This window comes from Ambystoma mexicanum, chromosome 5q (assembly GCF_040938575.1).
Source record: "Ambystoma mexicanum isolate Mex_15411 chromosome 5q, UKY_AmexF1_1, whole genome shotgun sequence".
Classification (NCBI taxonomy): domain Eukaryota; kingdom Metazoa; phylum Chordata; class Amphibia; order Caudata; family Ambystomatidae; genus Ambystoma; species Ambystoma mexicanum.
In genome coordinates, this window is record NC_090933.1 from 1,085,730,647 (window position 1) to 1,085,748,076 (window position 17,430).

Genomic DNA, 17,430 nt, shown 5'->3' on the forward strand with positions numbered 1-17,430 from the left:
AAAGTTTTTGGATTAAATTTAAACTACATATAACTATAAAGCTCTATTTATCCGGGTGACTGATAAACCATTTGAAGTCATTATCTAACATCTATGGCATTCGGGAAGCCCGGATATTCTTAAATTGGCATTCAAATCTCATATAGTCAATTGTTAAAACACTATAAATATGCATGAACATTAACCCCTATATTTCATGATGTGACACTAACCGCTAACACGATCATTGAGTGTGAATAAAATCAAAGATATACGTGACAATTAGTTCCAAGTTGGTACAATCATTATGAATTGTTCTTTAAGCTTGAACCATGCATATTATGATAGCGTCATGGCACATACTAAATTCAATCCATATAGTCACATTCATCAACTGAAATAGCATCAATCAATTTAATAGAAAAGGTTCATAAAAAAATCACGGATTCATACAAATCTTTATTTCAATGTAGTTATATATCCCTGTTAATCACATTTATTGATACTAAAATTCAAAGTTCATCATCTTAGTTATAATACCAATGGCTAACGTCATAAAATACATAACGCGTTGTCTCTGTTATAGGTTATGCTTAAAGAAATACATGAAATTCATGGTCTGAATTGAGGAACCCGAATTACCATTTTATATTTACAAATTATTCTCGCCTCAAATTGCCTTAATCTGAGTTCACGGTTGCCTCCTCTTTGTGTGGCACTTGCTTGAGAAATAGCTGTAAAGCGAATAGCCTGTTTGTCATCCATTTGATGCACTTCCTGCCAGGGCTGGTGAGTAAGATGGCTGTGAGTTTAGTACTGTCCCTGGAGAAATTGCATTGATGGTTTAGCAGTAATTGGTGGAATAATGAGCAATTGGGTGCCAGTCTGGGATTTTCTTCTTCCCTTTGTTTCTTTTCCTTGCATGGCTATCTGCAACAATTGTCAACATTGAACACAATCGGGGTGTCTGGATAACATGTGGAATCGCGCTCTGGCAAATGCTGATGCATATTACAGAATTGTGACTTAAGCGGGGTTGCTAATGCACGAGAGTGGTAGGTAATAAGGTTTTTGGGCATTTAATAAATTCTAAGGTAATACGTTATACCGCAGCACAGGTGCACATTTATGAGTGAATTTGACGTGATTTTTTGATTTACAGATAATTTGGAGTCAAAATCTATTGCTCAAAAATATTCGTGATGGTAAGTTACGATTTTATTAATTAAGTGAGAGTCAATAATAAGTGCTAATGGATTTATATAGTTTGATCTATAATTAATTGACGCTAATTGTCTTTGTTTCTTATTTTCCATATTTGGGGAAATAACACAAGAAATCAGACTAGTGGAATTGGTAACTATGCATTTTGGTTACTTCTTGTAATGATGTGACACACCGCAACACTGATCATGGATTTAAATGAGTTTTTAAATAGACTAACAGGACTTCCATTTTTCGTTTTGTCTTGTCTTTTGCTTTACCTAAATGGTACGTATTTATGTTGATGCATTACACTTTGTTGTCTGAAAAACTGTAATATGAATTGGTTTGTACCAGCCCTTGGTACACTTTGTGATGCGCTACCCAATTGGGTTTGTCAATTATGTTTTTGATTAACTTCTATATTGTTGAATACAGATTTTATGTTTTATATAAATTGTCTATATATCAGCCTCAGAAGAAGAGATATTCTTGAAACACGTGTCAGGCTGATCGGATCTACCATTAAACTATGCATAACTATACTTTCTCAAACCCCATTGTTTGGCGCAGCGTGATTGTATACATTGGCCCTCATTCCAAGGTTGGTGCTAGTCATGGCCGTATTAGCACCATGACTAGCACCAATACCGGTACTGCCACCGACTTGGTTGTATGGGGACTTACCGGTCTATTCCGACCATTGCGGGGCCGGTAGGTCCCCATTTGAAAAGCCATTCCCCATTCCCATTTGAGCCCCCATACGGCTCAATGGGAAGGGGGAAGGCGTCAATAACGGTACTGCAAATTGCGGTACCGTTATTGACCCCGATATCCCTTTGCGGGTCCCGTCCATAGCGTCTGGTAAAACCAGGCGTTAAGGGAGGGACCCGCAAAGAGACCTCGGAATAGGGCGCAAAGGGATTACCGGCACCGGTGTCATTACCGGTGCCCGGTATCCTATTGCGCCCAGGTCGTAATGACCCCCATTGTGTGATAGTACTTCCCTGGGATGCATCAGCGCCAGGATCCAGTCCTCCGGTTCAATATCTCCCACATCAACTTGCCATTTCTGCTTTAGATTGGCCAGCTCTGGGGTAGCAAAAGCCGATATGGCACTATCCAGTGTGGATGTAACTTTAGTAGGTACATTTTCCATCAAGAGATTGCGTTCTATGGGAGTGCATTGTGGCATATTTGCGGGTGAAAGTATGTCTTTGTGCAGCGCATTAATAGTTTGTGTATAGTGGTAATATTCAGCTGCTGGAAGGCTGTATCTCTGTCGGAGTAAATCAAAAGAGATGAAAGCAGCCCCTTTAAAGACATCCTTGACCGCCATTATCTGAGCCCCAGCCCAGCGTGGCCATATCAGCAATTTGCTCAGTTCGGTTAGATTCCTATTGTTCCATAGGGGTTGCACCTGGGTCACTCTGCTGCCCCAGCCGATGCGTTTGTGTGCTCTTCCCCAGATCATGGTTATATGTGAAGCTCTTGTTTGCAGCGGTGGCTTAGTGAGGGGTTGGTAGAGTAGCGCTTTGGGCGAGGTGTTTCGTCGTCCCTGTGTATCAGCTCTAATGTGCGGTAGTTCCAGATTAACATGCAGTATGTCATTGATGATTGCCATTTGGCATGCCCAGTAATATGTTTGTAGGTGTGGCAGGCCTACCCCACCCTCCCAGACCGACCGTTGAAGCGTGATGAGGGCAATTCACGGGGGTCCCCTCCCCATATGAGTTCCCTGAGGAGGCAGTCTATTCGGCAGAATTCTAGATCAGGTATCCGGAGTGGGGCATTCTGGAGGGTATACAAGATCCGGGGCAATGCCAACATCTTGAACAGGGCCGCTCTGCCCATCAGTGTCAGGGAGATGCATCCAATGTCGGACATCGCCAGCAAACCGGTCTATAACCGGATGTAGGTTGTGGGACACATATTGTGTGAGATTTCCTGATATTTGAATGCCAAGGTATCGGAAGCATTCGCATTCAATCATATATGGATAATCAGGTGGTATAGCATGCTCCCCCCTTTCACCGGGAAGAGGACCGATTTCACCCAGTTGACTCGCAGTCCACTGAACACACTAAATCTCGCCAGCATCTGTGTAACCACCGGACAAGAGTGAGCCAGGACCCCCAGGTATATCAGGAGGTCGTCTGCATATAGAGAGAGTTTGTCCCGCATTCCTTCTGGCCAGTCGAAGCCCCTCCATGCGTTGGACTGATGAAGCCATAGGGCCAGAGGTTCAATGGACAATGCAAAAAATAAGGGGGACAGCCATTGACCCTGACCTCTGCTTTTGGGGACTCGTAGAGCAATCTCACCCATCTCAGGAACTTCTCCCCAAAACCCATCCGGTGCAGGGTCTCCCAGAGGCTCTCCCATATCACTGTATCGAACACCTTCTAAAAATCTATCGCCAACAAGGCCAAGGGGGTGTCAAGAATTGGAGCGTATTCAAGGAGCAGATGAAGGCGTCTTAAATTCATGCGGGTCAATTTGTTTGGCATAAAGCCGCATTAGTCGGGGTGGACCAGGGAGAGGATAACTGTGTGCAATCTGGTCGCCAACACCGTAGCTATGTTTTTGGCCTCCCCATTGATTAGCAAAATTGGACGATAGGAACTGCACAGTTCTGGGGGTTTCCCAGGTTTGGGAATAACTACTATGCTGGTTCTGCACAGGTTTGGAGGGAGGGTCCCCTGGTCTCTACAGTGGAGAAATAATCTGTGCGGCTGGCTCGCTATCGTTTCTCCTCCCAGTTTCATCCAAACCTCAACCGGGAACCCGTTGGGGCCCGATGCCTTCCCGGAGTTCAGTTGGGTAATGGCCTCCGCTATTTCAGCTTCAGTAATCTCCATATCCAACTGTGCGCATTGCGTTTCGGTCAGTCTGGGAAGCAAGATCTCATCCAACAGAGCAATATCCACCGTGCCTGTCGTGTTCCGATAGAGTGTAGCATAGTATTCAGTAAACGTCTTCGCTATGGCAGAGTCCCACACCGTTCAAGACCTCTCTGACATTCCGGTTCCCCTCGTGTTGTTTTTCTAGCCAGTCCAGTAGTTTATCTGCTTTGTCCCCCTGTTCCTGGATGCGTGGCAGTGTCGCCCAATAGGCCTGTTTGGCATTGTCCAGGGCGATATTTCTAAGGCACTCTTTGGCCCTTAGGAGGGATCTGTGCTTTTCGGGGGAGCCATCCTGTATATATTTGGCCTCCTACTCCGCTGCCCCTTTCTCCGCCTCTGTCACCTTACGTATGTGCTCCTTTTTCTTTGCGGATGTCCAGGAGATCACCTCCCCCTGTAGCCCCGGTTAGTATGCCTCCCAAACCACTAGCGGGTCAGCGACTGAGGGTGAGTTTATCTCGAAGTACTCCACTGTTTTCTCATGTATGTGGTCCACAAATTCTTGGAAACCCAGGTAATAGCTGTTCAGCCGCCATGATCTGGGGGGGATGGTATGTTGACGGTCATTTCTATCATTAGAGGCGAATGGTCCGATATGCCCCGGGGCAGCAGCGATGCCTTAGCAACCCCACAGGCATCCTGGATCAGGAGGAAAAAGTAATCTATTCTGGACAGTGAAGCATGCGCCCCTGAATTAAATGAATACCCGCTCTCAAGTGGATGGAGTTCCCTCCACATGTTGCAGAGGCCCAGGGACAATGCAAATGTGTTGAGTTTGGTTGGCGTACCCGGGTTCCTCCCTCTGACATGCGTGCGGTCCCTTGCGATACTCATCACGTCATTAAAATCCCCACCCAGGATCCATAGATCCGGTTGATGCTCCCCCATCATCCTCCCAATTTCTGTCAAAAGTCCCTCTGTGAGTGTGGACGGAGCGTATACGGCCAGCATGACTACCGTCTGGCTTCATAGCGTGCCCTGTACCAGGACAAATCTGCCCCTAGGGTCCAATTCTACTGAGGTCAGGGTAAGCGGCAGCCGCTTGTGTATTAAGATCAAGACCCCATGGGTCCCCGTAGTGAAGCCTGCGTGTAGCGCAGTGCAATAGTTTGTCCTGCGAAAAAGCATATCTATTGTGCCAACTAGATGTGATTCAGTTATAATGCCAATGTCAGGAGAGTGCCTATTAAGGAACGGAGTGACCAATCGCCTCTTTATCCCTGACCCCAGACTGTTCACATTCCAAGCGAGAAGCCAAAGGGACCTATTCGATCCATTAGTTCCTAGCGCATCTTGAGTGTGTGCCATTGTCATGATGCCTACCAGGTCCAGCAACCCCGGAAGAAGGCATCAAGTTATTTTGGGCAAGCCCAAAAACCCCTGCTAGGGGCTGTTTGGGTGCGGTCCTGGTGCCTATGGCGCCAGGCTCATATGGAGAGTCAGTTCTGGCGCCTATGGCGCAAGGCTCATAGAGTAGAACTTACCTGATGCAGACCATGCTGCAAGCTTACCTGATGCAGACCATGCTGCAAGAGCTCCAAGCCAAATGAGGCTTGGAAGGGACTATTTTACCTAGGGACTATTTTTTTACTCGGGCGGGGCTGGGGAGGAATACTTACCTGGGACTACTTTGGAGGCTATTTAAACCACGCCCGAAGAGCAGCACACGCTTTGTGTTATTCTGCATCCAGCAGCGTAAAGCTCACCGTGCCTGCAAGTCTGCATCCAGTCTTTTGCCACGCCCGCCTCGAGTTGGAGCTCCCAGAAAAAGGGAGAAAGAAGGAGAAAATGTTAGAACAAGAGCAATACCTTTGATCCTTACCTGAATTCCCGATCCATCGCGCCTTAGAGCTGAAAGAAAGAAGTTATTTTATGCGCGTCACCTCGCCTGCTGCAGCACCGCGCTGAACTCACCGACCTTTGCAGCATCTTCACATTCCACCGCATCCTCCTGCATGTTCCTGCCGCATTCCAGCACCTAAGGAGTAGACAAGAGCAGCAAGGTGAGCCAAGGGAATACACAGAGGAATATTAGTAACCCCCCCATAGACTTACCTGATTTTACCACCGGGGGTACAATTCCTCTTCACAGGTCGGCGCAGCTTCCACTGCATCTTCGCCGAACCCTGGCCCTTAAGGGGAAACAAAAGGACAGCAAGGTGAAACAAAGGGACTATCAAGTGGAACCCTCCTCACCACATTAGACTTACCTGATTTTACCGCCGGAGGTATTATTCCCGGAGACTTCATACTTTCTCTCCCTGAATAAGGGAGAAAGCAACAGGTTACATATTGACATTATTTATCGAACTGTGTTGGAAATACAAATCCTTACCAGAATATTATCGGTTGCCATGAGGAACTCTTCACTAGGGTCAAGCTGCAATCTGCAAGGAATCAGACAAGAGTGAAAGTCAGGCATTTGAACTCTTACGAACTACATACTTTTCGGAGTCAATATTGTTCTGGAACTCACCAATTCCTTTGAGCCAGTGAAGCAACTGGTTATCAACGCGCCCCTGCGCTCAATGCAGGATGGAGATCTCATCTTTTCAAACCATCAGGTGAGACGATAAGAGGGGATATCAAAGGTGATCCGTGGGGAGAACAGCAGGGGTGGGGGGGATTTACACTCAACTCCACGGGTGGTTAATTCCCTTTCTCCATTTGCAGAAGAATATTCCTACGGGCCAAGCAAACGAAGCTAGGTGGGCCAGTCCAGTCCGTCATCTCGGCCCTACGCGTCACATTGGTGGAGACCGCAGCTGTCCAGTTCAGTTTGACACCTCTGTGGGAGCCAGGTGAGCATAAGATGGGTGGCGCTGCCACTGTGTACAATTACATTTAGGTAAGTGTATGCTTTACAGTGTCCCCACATTCGTCGACCATATTCCCACAATATAAAACAATAAATATACCCCTCCACACCCCCCACCCTATACTCCACCCCAACCCTAAGTATCTGTCGCCCAAACATAGGCTAAGAGACAACTAAAACCTGCTCTCAGCCCCAACCAAACAAAAATGTACTACCCCCGCTGGAGGCTTAAAGTTCTAGGTGGCGGCTGAGGTGGCCGCCGCTGCTGTGATAACTTTGGCGGAAGTGAAGCATGGGTATATCCGTTGACCCCTGTGTGGATGTACCGCATGACTGCCGTCCCTGTATCCACTCTGCTCCAAAGTTTCCCAGTTCGGACCTTCAGTCTCAGGAATCTGCCTCTCGATCCGGGCTGTTCTACTCCAACGGTGGTTGCTGCTGCGCAGGTCTGGGGCTCGGAGTCTACCACCATGGTCTGGGCCGTTCACATTCCAATACCTTTCTATGTGGGTTTCCGCCCACTTCCAGGCTTCCTGCGGATCCGTGAAGTGGCATGTGGTGCCCTTATGTTGAATCTTTAGTTGAGCCGGGAAGAGCAGTCCATATTTTCCGTTCATGGAATGGAGTTTCCTCTTCAGATGTTCAAAAGATTGCCTGACCTTTTGCGCCTCTCGAGTGTAGTCCAGATAGAAGGCGATTCTGGAGCCATTTTGCGTAATTGTTGCCTTTGCACGGGCCATTTGTAGGATAGCATCTCTGTCTTGATAGTTTAAAAGTTTAGCAATAACTGTTCTTGGTGAGGCCCCTGGAATCGGCCTCCCTGCCGGCATCCGGTTGGCCCTTTCCATCGAGAAGAAGTTAGAAAAGGATTTTGGTGTGAAGAGATCCGCCAAGCACTGTTCCAAAAAGAGTTCCATACTGGGTCCTTTGCGCGTTTTCTCTAAGGCCCAGGATGTGAATATTGTTGCAGCGCGATCTACCTTCACCCTCCTCAACTCGTGCTTATAGGGTCTTCAGGCGCACCATTGTTTGAGAGATCTGTTGGTGCAGTACGGGAGGACAACTTTTGAAGGTTGTGACGGAGAAAGGATACCTCCGCTGAGATGCCATCCATCTTTTCTCCATGGACGATCGAGAGTTGGCGATGGCAGCCATCACATCCTTCAGCGTTAAAGACTGTGGCTCCTCGTCTGTCGTAGGTATAGAGGTGCTAGTTGCAAATTGGTCTATGGTGCTTTGTGTGGACGCTTTTATTGTTTTATCCTTGCCCATGTCTCAGTCCGACCTCTCCAAGAGGCAGGGGGCACATGAGATCCGATCTTGGAGCCGGGGCACCCGTCACTGTGTCGTCACGGATGTTCCCGTGTGCTTGAGTGTCAAGAGGTGTCACTGTTCCCGAGCAGATCTGGTGCCAGGGGTCCGACCTGCAGTTGTCTGAGCGATAGCGCGGAAGGTGGTCCCAGTGGACCCAGCAGGGGATGTCAAGCACAGCTCCTGGGATATGATGCAGCTCTGCGCCGTATAGTTCTTGTGTGTGGCAACTGATCACTTTCCACCCCCCAGCCGATATGGTGATCACAGTTACTACTGCACTGCAGAGTTATTGGTGTCGCATTGGGTTGTTCGCAGCCTCATCCACCCCTTGGGCACCCACCTTGCTTCTGGGGCCCAGGCGCGTTCAAATGCAGGTATAGGTATTCACTGGGACCGATTCCCTCCGCTCCTCGGAAATCTGATATCAAGTTGTTTCAGGTCACCAGCTAGCCCACAGAGCTCCCAGGCCCATCCACCAGAGCCCTGAAATCTGCTTCGGGAGAGGGATCACCAGGTCCTCACTGCCCCTTGGTGCAAGTCTGACCGCACTGAGATGCATCAGTGTCGCCTCATTGAGAGTGTTACATACATTCGGTGCTGTTCTCGCTCGGTAACCTCACCGCCGCTACCAAGCTCCACAAACTCCTTCAGTTGTCCCCCGTCCTCAGGAGAGTCGAGCAGAGAGGAGGGGTCAGTCTCCTCCAGTGTGGATCGCCTTGCCTGTTACGGCTGGACTTGGTGCCCCAGGGGAGGACTAGCTTGCGTCTTGTGGTCACTCAGTAGTGTAATCACTGGTCCAGACGTTCTGCAGTCCTCAGGCGCACCGCCGCTCCTCTTCGTGGCGCATAGGTAGCACCGTGCCGGGGAGGGGGATTGCCAGCACCCTCCAATCCAGGGACCACTCATCCCAATTGGCAGTCAATTTCACCTCATGTGCTGTGGGGAGCTAGCTTGTCCCATCCGAGTATTTTGACCGCAGTAGCACAATCTATTGCGATATCTTTCACCTCGCCTGCTTCTTGTGTTCTAGCCACTTGAGTGCCCCGGAGTTGGGGCTGGGGGCAGTGGGTCAAGGCCACCCGGCCCCCAGCCCCAGCCCCCACCGCCCCTCATCTGTATCTGCGGATTACACCACAGCAGCATGGGCTGACGTTCTTCCCTTCAGAGAGGGCACCTCAAGGAGCTCTGAGCTAGCAAGAGCCCCCGGGAACGCCCCTCAACAGCACCATAGCAGATCCGGCACACAGCGGCCCCAGCCGCGGGCTGGTGTGTCTTCCCTCTCCCAGCCTCAGAGTTGCAGAGCTGCGGCATCTTCTGCCCGCCACTTTCCGCTCAGTCCTTCAGCTGCTCCGGTGAGGTGCCTCAGCCTCCTCGCACATGCGGCTGTGGCGCCGCCATCATCAGCACCCATGGCCCCTCGCACCTCGTGGAGGGCATGTAGTCCGCAACTCCGCCTCGATCCGCAGGTCTGTCCCTTGTGCTCCGCCCGGGGCGATTGCTGCACACTCGCTGCCCTGCTGTGCTGGTTGTCCGAGGCGGGTTGCAGCCTCCGTAGTGAGCCGCGTCTCCACCACGGCTGCTCCACTTCTCAGTGCCGTAGAGCTGCGGTGGCCATCTTGACAAGGTGGAGTCAGCCACAAATATCTCTGAGTGAGATTTGATTCCGGAGCTGCAACTTCCCAGAGGTATTCTGCACACGTTCACCCGTCTGTAGGTGTACTTTCATCAGGTTTCGTTGTGCCAAACAGGATGCTTCTGCAGGATGATGCCAGGGGAGCTCTCGGGACTCATGTCCTTGCTGCTCTCATGCTTGCCAAGCCCCATGACCTAACCATATTATGGTCCCGACCAATCGTTCTCCTTTCACAGTGACTGTGGGAATCACCTTCAGGATGTCTGTATTTGTAGCTGTCTCTGTCATGTGTTGTGAATACTTCTAATCGGTAAGATAAAAGCACAATGTTCCCCAAGCCAGCTGGCCAATCGGAAGCAATGTAAGGCCAACATGGCCTGTCTTTCAGTGGTTACAAGTGCTCACTGGACACTTACATAAAAGAAGTATCAGAAAAGATTGAGGAACGTAGTCCCAGAGTGGAAAAGAAACTCGGCAAGGAGCTAGGTGTTGCTCCTCAGAGAGCAAAAATGAATACCTATACAAATTATATAAGTCATTTATAACGCGCCGGTACACAAGTGTTTCTAGGGGCGACAAGACAAGGAAGGGGAGACAAAGGAAGGATTAAACAAACAATCTTACTATGTCTTGTGTCATTCAGATCGTGCAAGTGCGAAAGGAGAGGGGAAGTGCCAGGGGGAAAGAGGGGTCAGAGTGCAATAGGCAAGCTCAGGTAAGTGCTGCTGGGGTGGCCCGCTCAAGTAAGTCAAAGGCGGCAGGGGGCTTTGGGTTGCAGATACAGTCCCTAAGTACATGGGAGGCCCAGAGGCAGTCCAGGGGTCTACTGGTCGTGACAGAGCCTGGTGCCCGTTAAGTTCAGAGGGTGACCCAGTAACCAGTTAGCACAGCAGACAGGTACATCAGCAGGGGAGAGAGAGAGAAAGTAGAAGCAAAAAGGGAGATTGTGAGTTGCTTCCGGAACCTTAGGTGGTCCTGCTCAAGTTTGAGAGAGGCAGGGAGGCTGTTCCAGAGGGATGCCCCAGCCGAGGACAGCGATCTACCCCCACTCTCTGCCTGGAGAGGTGTCTGACCCTCAGAGAGTTGGAGGTGGATGAGTAGAGGGCTTGAGAAGGAAAATGCTTAGGGAGAGTTGGATGTAGTGTGGTACCCAGCCCCAGAAGGCCTTGTGGACAATGCAGAGCGCCTTGAACTTGATCCTTGCAGCCACCGGGAGTCAGTGGAGAGATTTCAGGGCTGAAGAGATAGGATCCCCGGGCTTGAGGCCAAGGACACATCTTGCAGTCCTGTTCTGAATTAGTAGCAAAGGGCGAAGAGTAAAGGAAGGCAGATTTAGAAAGAGGCTGTTGCAGTATACCAGCCTAGAGAGAACCAGGGCTCTGGCGACAATGTGCTTCTGGGGGAAAGTGGGAAAAGGAAGAATACCTCTGAGGAGGTGAAGATGATAGTGGGACTTCTTAGAGATGTCGGTGATGTGAGGAGAGAAGGAGAGGGTGGAGTCGAAGATGAGACAAAGGTTTTTTTGCTTCGTAGGAAGTTGCAGGTAGAGGGCCCATGGAGAGCGGCCAGAGTGAAAGAAGAAAAGCAGAAGCACGGGTCCCAATTAGAATCATCTCAGTCTTACTGGCATTAAGGGAGATATCATTGTAGGCACACCATTCCTGAATTGTGGATAGACAGTCAAGAATGAGTGAGAGAGGAGAGGAGGCGGCTGAGGGGAGCCTGAAGATAAGCTGAGTGTCATCTGCCTAACACTGAAAGTTAGGAGAGAAGGTAGAGATGAGGTGGGCCAGAGGTGCCAAGTAAAGGTTGCAGACCCAGGATGAAAGGTTTGGGAACACCACATGTGAAGAGAGAGGTGGTGGAGAGAAAGGACCCCACTCGGACCTGGGAACGTCGACCGGAGAGGGAGGTCAGCCAGGCTAGAGCCTGACCCATGATGCCCAGGTTGTCACGAGACAATTGATCAGGATGGCGTGGTTGACCGTGTCGAAAGCAGAGGATAGATCAAGGAGGATGAGGACAGAAGGAAGGCTAGAGTCGAGATTAGAGCGCAAGTCTTCAGGGGTGTTAAGGAGAGCAGATTTTGTGCTTCTAGTTGCTATAAAGCCAGACTGGTGGTCATGGAGGCAGCCAACAGATTCAGGATGGAGAGTAAGCTGGGAGATGGCCAGCTTTTCCAGGAGTTTGCCCAGGAAAGGAGTGATAGAGATTGGGCGATAGTTTGCCAGAGAGGAAGGATCGGCAGAGGGCTTCTTAAGGAGGGGGTGCAAAAGGGAGTGCTTTAGGGGAGGGGAAAGTTCCAGTGGCAAGAGAGTAATTGCAGAAATTGGACAAGGCAAGAGTGAGGGTGTAAATGTGGTCCTTGTTGGTTCTGGAGGAGCAGGGGACCACCTGCTTGGACAAGACTTTTATAGATTGAACTTGTCTAGAAACATCATCAGGAGAGAACACAGGGAAAGAGGAGAAAGGAGGAGGAGTGACGGCCGGAGAGATGGGCCCTGGGAGGAAGAGGTAGAGGGAGAGGAAAAGGCGAGAGTGGTCAGGATGTCCTGAGTTTTAGTGGTGAAGGGAGAATCCAGTGCTTTGCAAAGGGCCTAGGAGTGAACAGGAGAGGTAGAGACTGCAGCAGGATTGGCCAGCTCCTTGCAGATTTTAAAGAGTTTTGTAGAGGCCGCAGTGACACGGCTTGGATGTAAGCTCTCTTCTTGGACAGGAGAGAGAGTCTGTATTGCCTTTGGAACAGTCGGCAGGCCAGTTTGTCAGAGGATGAGCCTGATGCCCTCCACTTCATCTAAGCCACCCTACACTTGTGTTTAAGGGTGGTGAGGTCAGAGTCATACCATGAGTTGCACTTCGATGTGGGCTTCAAATGGATCTTCATGACAGGGGCAAGGACATCAAGAGTGTTAGAAATAGAGAGATGCAGTTTGGAGAGGGCTGTGTCAGAGTGTAAGTCAGTCAGTGGAGGAGGAGAGAAAGTAGCAGCAAAAGCCTCCACTGACACACGCTTCATGGGCTGGATGACCGAGAAGGTGGGTAGCAGTGCTGGGGTCGGCTTCACCTGGGCGGGAGAGAGCGGGACAGGTGGGAGGAGAGAAGAAAGTGGTCAGTGCAAGAGAGAGAGAGTGGTGAGAGGTTTAGAGAGGGGGATGTCTGAAGAGATGAGAACATCCTGGGTGTGTTGGGCCAGAGGGTAGAATAGAAAGAGAGAGAGAGTCACAGAGGTTGTGAAAGAGCCCCAAGGAGGGGTTAAAAGCCTCCAGGTGGATGTTGAGGTCTCTGAAGAAGAGAAGCTGAGAGGTAGAGAGGAGGAAAGGTTGGTCCATTTGGAGGAGAAGCGGGCAGCCTGGCCAGGTGGCCTGTAGATGGTGGCCACAGTAAGAGAGAGGCAAGGAGAGATAGAGAGCCTGCAGACCAGGTATTCAAAGGAGGAGTAGGCCTGCGTAGGAATGACAGAAGCAGGGATCCACTCCGGGAAGATCAAGGCTACTCCACCTTCTGGATGGTTGGTTCTGGGTTAAGAGAATATATTGTAGCCATCAGGGAGGAGAGTGTCAAAACTTGTGACAGAGATGGCCGTGAATCATGTCTCGGTGAGGCCAAGGACACCCAGATCAAGTTCTTGAGGAGTCAGCAGATGTCAGAGGCGTGTTTGACAGCAGAGCGAGAGTTAAGAGTATCGACGTGGAGCTGATTACCACATTTGAAAGACTTCCGTGGAGGGGTACAGACATGGGATATGCTCTGCAGAGGTGGTACAGGTGCCCGAGAGTGGGCAGAGGTGGCAGAAGAAGATGGCAGAGTAGTCAGAGAGGATGAGGAGGATTTCAGAGAGGTGGCGGAGGAAGGAGGAGGCAGAGCAGCCAGAGAAAATGAGGAGGGTGCCAGAGAAGTGGCAGAAGAGAGAGGTGTTGGAGGAACCACAGAGGTATAGGCAGAAGTAGCAGGAGAAGGAATGAAGTTGATGAGACACAGGAAACATCTATTGAAAAGGAGGAGATTGAGCTGACGACCCTGGACCAAGACTGTGCCATTCAGATAGACATTAATGATGGTCTTGGAGGAGTGGAAGGGGGCAAGAAGAACCTCCCACCGAATGCCACCATTAATGGGAGAGGAGAAAAAAGGGGAGAAAACAGAGACCATATGGGGGGTCATAGACCTGGATAGGGAACGACAAAGAGGATGTTGGTAAGGGTTTGTCTGGAGGAAGCACTGGTGTAGGTATCAGCGATAGAGAGGACTGGGTTGGAAACCAGGATGTCCCTTCTGAACTACTTCCTACCCGACTAAGTGAGAGGGATAGGATAGGAGATAGAGTAGCAGTTAGAGAAGATAGGGGAGGCTGAGAGCACCATGGACGCGTTGCGCATTGGTGCGGGAATAGGAGGAAGCCCAAGCAGCAGGGTCGGGGGGGGTCACACACTAAGGGGGCACAAAGAGGGAGAGCACAAGGGGTGGACGAGTACAGTCAGCACAGAATACAGTAGCAACAGTAATCACAGTTAGGGGGGAGGACTTAAAGAGAGGGAGACGTAATACAATAGAAACGACTGGGGCGGAACAAGAGACGTGAGAGGAGAAATACAAAACAGCACAATACAAAATATGCAATACAATAGTGACCTATTGGAACCTAAGGGAGAAGACGAGCCTAAGTTGCAAGGGGCACATCGCATTTGTAGTCAGGTGGAAAGGGGAAGGGCGCGCAAGGCCGTGAAAAGTGGAGCCTAAGGTGCGAGGGGAACAGCGCACGTGGAGCCAGACGGAAGGGGTTAGACACGCAAATGCCAGGGAGTTGCGTGGAGCGCAGTAGTGGCTATTCTTCCCCCTGCACCTTCTTACCTTTCGGACGCAGATGGACAGTTGTTTTGTCGTGTGCTTGCACTCTGTGCTGCTACCCCTTCGCCGCCAAACACCTGCATCGCAAAATACACCCTGGACTAGTCCTGTGAGGGCTTTGACAGAGCGGGTCGGATCCTCGATTTTTAAAGGTTTCAATGCTTGGATGTAGGTGCAATGTAGTACGTGTGGATGGGCAGCATCTCCTGCGGACATGCATCGCACAACACCACAGCCTTGTCCTGTGAGGGCTTTGCCGCAGATCCTCGGTTTTGAAAGGTTTTGATGTGTGGACATAGGCGCAACGTATTAAGTGTCAACGGGCAGCATCTCCTGTGCACCTGTGTCACACAACACAGCGGCCTTGTCCAGCAGGGGCTTTGCCGCAGAGAGTTGATCCTCGGTTTTTAAAGGTTTTGATATGTGGACATAGGCTCAATGTATTACGCATTGACGGGCAGCGTCTCCTGCGCACCTGCGTTGCACAACACTGGGGCGTTGTCCTGCGTGAAATAAGTCTCCTTCTCCAGCATTTGTACAACTGGCTTAGCCCGTAATATTGTAGTAAATAACAATACTACCATCTCACGAGTAAGCCCTGTGTTGAAAAATATCTCTGTTGTACTTAATGATCTAGATAATTGTACTCCAACTCTCTGTGATAAAATTAGATAGAGCTACTATAAACCATGCCCAATTGGGCATACTAACAATATTATCTGGCCTCAATGTTAAAGTTGATAAGCTTGTCTCAAATGTTATGGATACATTTGCTTTTATAAGAATATTCAAAGGATGTTTTAAACATTAACCACATTAGACGACTCATTAAAGAATCTGAAGCACGTCGGCCGTGGCCAGCAAGCAAGCAATGAGGACGTGAATCCTCTGAGCTCCCGGGCCGCCAGCCAGATCCTGCTAATATCCTGAGAACAGTGCCTTTTTAAAATACTTACAAAGGCACTCATATGCAGAGGAACCCTATCGGACAATCTGGTGGAGTGTGGATCCAGACCGAAGCGGATTCAATAAAATATCTGCAGTGCAAACTGACGTTGGTAAAGTGACTACCCAGCCAAAATGGCAGATGGAGCTGGCAGGCGGCGAGGAGCACTATGAGGCAGTCCAAGCAGTCCAAACCAAGCGATGGTGGCCACCCAACACCACATACTGAAAGGACTGGGGTGCCAACTGGGAAGCGGAGCCGGCGGCTGCATGGAGACCTGATACCCCGACCGTAAGAGTAACGCCATCCCGTTACAAAGTGCATAGCTGAAACAGGAAGCCAACGAGGACCAGCACCGGCGTAATCACTCACCAAAATAAACTGGAAGGGATGTCCGGTCCGGGACCACCTCTGTCAAGCCGACCCTGGGACAACACGGCAAGGAATCAGCCTATCAAGAGCCCAGATCTATCCGGCATGTCAGTGGGCACTCGGATCTTCCCACGACTGTGATGCCCAGAGACCGAAGGAACCGGCGAGAACCACCGGTGGACAGTGCTGTCCGATGCCACACTGCTGCACATGTCCCGAAATCACGGGTGCGGTGGAGGAAAGCGAGGTGAGGCTGCTTATTGTAGAAAGTGAATTGCGCCCCGGGGGAGTTTTCACTTCTTTCTCCCTGTGCCCCAGCCAGTAAAAGGAAGGCAGAAACTGAAGGCTCGTCCAGTGAGGGAGGAAAACCCGGGGAACCGCTGGCAGGCGAGGGGCTGATTACCAAGAGTACCTCCGAAAGTAAATCTGCACCATACTTTCACAGCCCGAAAACACAGGTGAAAACAACCAGCACTGCTGCGCCAAAAACCGCCAAAAGACACCTGAAGCACCAGAGGAGCCCCTGCGACATTGCAGAAAGCTGAGAACACATTCCTAGGCGCTGAAGTCTGCTGTGCCGACAACGACATACGAGCGTCGCAAATCCCCAGAGGCAGACACCACCGCATGACGAGGCTCAAAGGTAAAAGGTAGGTGCTTGACACAGATAGGCGTATACCGCAGAACTAAGGCATCAGAGCTGATAGAAGTGACCAGGCAGTAATCACTCATGAGGTTGCACCGCAATTGTGGTCTGAAGTAACATTGGGAGCAACTATAGTAGCCTTGTGCACCCTGTGAGATTGAAGATTCATGCGCTGTGCGCCAACAGTAGACCTGACCGCCAAGAACACCTAAACGGGGCCCCGCTCAGGGTTGTGGCACACCTGCTCTGGCATAGATAGGATCTCCTGAACAACCACAAGAAGGAGTGCTAGACCATAAATGCAAGCCAACTACAGTAAAGACATCTCTCTGACTAATGTACATTAAGCAGAGAACGTGAGCCTCCAACAGTCACTTAGAGCTGCTCAGTGTGGGACGCACTGACCGCTGCTCCCATGCACTCCCCTTCGGCAACACGGAATAGTCTGATTACACAAGGGCGCTCCCCCTCAACTTGACATCCTGACAAGGTCTTCGGGAGGTGAGAACGAGTGGCACTACCCAACGATTCACCATACCCACAGAGACACACAGGGATAGTTACGTGAAATGAATTAAGATCCTGAAAGGACTAAACGCACGCCAATTAAGACCTAGCAGTAGCAGCGCTAGCTACTGGAAACAGGATAGAATCCGCTCCGTCATAACAGCTTTATACCCATGGAAAGCATAGCAGTACCCCATAGATAGACCAGGCACATGACCTCGACCCACGAAGGACGGGCCTGAACTGGGACTGAATAGCTTG